At 43.7% G+C, this 4,550-nt stretch overlaps 1 pseudogene; it reads right to left on the reverse strand.

Moving 5' to 3' along the window:
• Positions 1-327: 327 nt before the first annotated feature.
• On the reverse strand, positions 328-4,012 carry LOC126013649 (protein ITPRID2-like; annotated as a pseudogene).
• Between the last annotated feature and the right edge of the window lie 538 nt (positions 4,013-4,550).

A 4,550-nucleotide genomic window follows, 5' to 3' on the forward strand; every position in this document is an offset into this window, starting at 1 on the left:
TTATTTTATTTTATTTTATCTTTCTCTTTCTTTTTGTACTCCGGCATGGTTTGATTTCAGAACCAAGACTGTTGTGTGGTGCTTGTCTTTATTGCTGTAGAGCTCACTGGATATTTAATTTGATATTTCTTTCTGTATTTTTATTTGGCAAGATGTCTAATTTTATGTACTTCTAAGATATGCATAAAATAAACATTGTACACTGTACAGTAGCCCATCTCAGCAGCAAATATCTTCTGAAGCACAAATATTTTTGTATATCATTGTATATCATTGTAAGTCTAGTATCATGTCAACAAGAGTATCCAGGCAACCTATTAATTCTAATTAATGACTGTCTTGCTTTGAATTAGATGCTTTGTTTGAAGATACTGCTGCCCAAAGTCCACTTAAAATTTCCTGCCTAATTTCACCAACAATGGACTCTTTAATCTTCCTTATGACTTGTTGCAATTTTTTTTGTTCTACCTTTTTAGGCATTTCCTCAGCATCTGACACTAAAGGGGTTTTCCATACTCTTCATCCACTTCAGACTTTCACCCTCTAGTTTCTGTGGCTTCTTCAGCTGCTCCAGCTTCTTCAGAACTTTCCACATCTCGAGGTGTCTGTATAGAGCCTGTTCTAAAAGGAGAAGTTGGTGTGAGGACCACTGAATCTCGGAATACCTTCTTTCATGGTACCAGGCAGGTCTTAGATTTGACAAGAGAGTCAGAAGGTATTCCAGTTCTTCTATTAGCATGAGAAGGACTAGAACAGACAGAAAACGACTCAGATGTAGCTTGGGAGAAAACAGATTCTGAGCTTTCTCCAGGAGTAATGTCAAATCCCATTTCTCCAAGTCCTAAGCCCAATTCAGACTTCAAATATGATTGTTCTCGCATCAATTTAGTGACTGGTTCCATTAAAATCAATGAAGAAGGGTGTGATAAGTTATCAGCGCTTCTACTGCCACACATCCCCATGATGGTTGAGGACTGGAAACGAGAAGGAGTGCGCACCCACAGCTGCTCCTCCAGCCCCATCAGGCACTCTTCCAGTTGCAGCTCAGTTCCTGAAGCTTCATTCAAACTGAATTTCTCAGACTGTGGAGCTGATCAACTTCATACCTTTCCTCTTCATTCATATGATGATAGACCATGGTTTGCTGTCGCAGGATTGCTAACTTTAAATCCATCATCTATGTCCTAAATAAGTTTAGGCTTCGCCTCATTACCTGAAGCTCCTGAAAAGTATTTTCATAGAGAGGTAGAACAGATGATTTCTGAGTACTATAGAAAGTAGCAGCAAGATCAGCTCCTCTCATCATAGGGTACTGTGACAGATTCTGCAGTGAGTTTCTAATATCATGCAATACTCTTCGAAGCTGCATCTCAATGGCAGAAGGAGGGTTGGCAGGGCAGGGTTGGTAGGGAGCATGGTGATGAAAGTAAGGGCATCCAAAAGGGAAAAAGGCATTACAGGTGGAGCCTGATATGTTGGGGACACTGTGAGTGCTCAGAGTTCTTGTGTGCTCACAGAAGGGCCTTTCCTGCCACTCAGAGTGGAGAGAGTGAAGGGAGAAGGTGGACTGAGAGATAGGTGCTGGAGTATAGAGGGAGCAGTTAGGAGTCCTTGAGTGATGGCATTCCTTCATCTGGTGGGCCTTGCTCTGAGAGACTTCTTTCCTCACAGATGATGAAGAGATAAAAATTGAGGATTTAACTACAGGTTGACCATCATGCTCTGCCACTTCCTGTGCTAGTTGCTGTTCCTCTTCTGGCATGTACTAGTAAGTGAAGGAAGGTGGACTACATCGGGTCTCCTTTCCAGGGAACAACCAAACATTGACTGTGGACATGACCCTCACTGGGCTCAATAAGGGGGTTGGTAAAGACTGAGACCTTCTTAGAGGGTACCCAGCTTTTGCTAAGTACCTCTGTTTTAACAAATCTTTTGATTTTATGAGGCTATGCCTTACTCTTTGGTTAGACAGACTGGAAACCTTCATTTGAGCTCTTTGCAAAGCTGTGTTAACTCTGTCCACGGAAGAAGGAACGCCAGTGCTAGTTTTAAAGCCCTTCTCACTGTACTCAACAGCACTAGCTTCTCTCTGCAGCTCCTCAGGCTATGGTGGAGATAAAGGCTCTTTTGTTTCAGTGACTTCAGTAACGTGATCCTCTGCACTACAGGTGGACTGTTTATTTCCTGTATTCTCAACAGTTTCGCACTGGGAGATATCCTGGCTATGTGACCTTTTGTCAGTAACTTCTGACAGTGCCTTCTCTCCTCCTTTCTGAAAAGGGGTAGGAGATTCCTCCTCAGACTCATTAAAGTAAGACTGGTCTTGGACTGTTGGTGTGACAAGTTCTTCACTGAATGAGGTGACTGTTGTCTCACTGTCACAACTATCAGCACAACTCCCCATGGCTTACAAGGACTCATGAACCTGCAGATGATTGAGGGAGAGACAGTCTGTTGAATCTTCTGCAACACCACTGCTATCAGAATGCTGACTTGCTGTACATAACAAATGTACATAACAAATGAACTCTCTTGAATTTAAGACCTAGCTGATAAGTGGCTGGAACATGAGGAACTTCTCCCTCTGTACTTTGAACCTCTTCCATTTCAAAGGAGTCATTCTGCTGTACCATTATATTTCTTATGGATGGGTTAGTCAGTGGTACACAGAGTTCTTTTTTAAGCATAGATATATGAATCATTTTCAAGTCACTGCCATTTCCCAGCTCATTGTGGCTGGATAGCTTGTAACCTCTGCCTAGGTCAGATTCTATAATAGCAGATTCCTCCTCCAGTTTATTTTATGACTTTGAGTTGCTTTACTTTGTTCACTTTAAGTTCCTTGATTCAAATTACTATTTGCTTCATCAAAAACTATATTAATATCAACATTGTCCATAACAGATGCTGAGCTACCTGATACTTCTATAACTGTAGGCAATACAGAGGCTGAGTCTTTCTTCTTCATAATTTTTTGAGTCTTTGGATAATTTTTATTACCACTGTCTTCAATCACTGACACATTCACAATCTTTTCTTTCTCAGCTGCTGGGGAAGCGCTAGTAGTATCTCCTTTCTCTGTTTTATCAGCACATAAGTTTAGTTTTGATAATGTTTTCATTAACCGATTTGCCGTATTACTTCAGGTTAAAGGTGGAAGAGATTCTGTTGTCTCCTTAGTAGAGGTCACTGAGGACACACTTCCAATTCTCTGCAAAGGCGTACCAGAGAGTTGGGAATATAAAGAAGAAAAAGCATTGGCCACAGTAGTGAGTACTTCAATTTGGCGAAAACGACTTGTTAAAGCATAATTTGGATTCTCTACTTCCATTCGTTGCATTTAAGCACTTAAAAATACTTTAATATCTATCTCTCTGGCAAATGAGGATGAATTAAAAAAATCTGGAAGAAATTTTAGAAGCATCTCGTCCAAATCCAAGATTATAAAGAATTTCTTCAGGATCTTCCTCATAAAGTTCCAATAATTCAGAAACACTTGAGACTGTACCACTACTTTTTCCAGATCCAGTGGAATTCATACTTCTCCCTTTCTGATGAAACTGTAGTCTTCTTTCTTTGGCCAAGATATTACTGCAGTTTTCAATTCGAGCATCAGATTCATGGAGTTGATTGGCTTCAGCTCCCAATGACAGATCATCTTCAAAACTTCCTCCATTTCTCACAAGCACACCCTTGAGAGTATTACCACTCTGCTCATTCAGCGAGGCTCCCAAAGGGGTACGACAGTCCTTGAGCCATGTCGCGATCTTCTCATTGGGCATGTTTCCTCGCTTGGCAGCTGGCGGGCAGCTTGGCGTAGGGGAGGTCCTCGGGGTCCGACGGGGGTCGAGGTCGTTGTAGTCCTCGTCCTGCGTGGTGGCCTCGGTGGACAGATCCTCGGCCTCCTACACCTGCCAGGACCCGCGGATCTGGGTCAGGCCTTCCTCCTGCGGCTGGCCGCCATTTGCCACTCGAGTTCCTCCTCCACCGAGCTGTTCAGGGGCCGCTCCATGGCCAGCCCGGTGGTGCCATGGGCCCAGCTGCAGCAGCCTGCACAGGACCTGCGACGGCTGCAGCAGCGGGATCCCCCAACCCAAGCTGTCAGCGCCGGCTGGGATAGGGGATTCCGGGGAAGGAGGAGGAGAGGAAGGAGGGGCGGGAGGAGGGAGGGTGGGGAGTGAGGGGCTGCTGGCGGAGCCTCACATGAAGTCACTTGGTCGTGGCTGCAGCGCCCGAAGCGCAAGTGGCCCGAGCTCTGCAGGGAGACTGACGCTCCGCATCCCGCCTCCATCTCCCGCCCTTCTTTCTGTATTGATGTGTTGTTTCAATTACCTTTTTCATGTCCTTGCTCAAACTGAGGTTGAAAGCCAAGAACTCCACCATTTCTAGCTTATTTGACTTTTTTTTAATTTTTTAATTTTTCCTTATTTTTTATTTTTTATTCCATGCTATTGCTTTTCTTTTCTTCAAACAAAACCAATTATCGAGCTCCACCTCTCAAATAGAGGTGGGAACAAGGGAGGTACCAGGACCAAACAGATATATGATCA

The sequence above is a fragment of the Suncus etruscus genome, chromosome 7, assembly GCF_024139225.1.
Source record: "Suncus etruscus isolate mSunEtr1 chromosome 7, mSunEtr1.pri.cur, whole genome shotgun sequence".
NCBI classification, from domain to species: Eukaryota; Metazoa; Chordata; class Mammalia; order Eulipotyphla; family Soricidae; genus Suncus; species Suncus etruscus.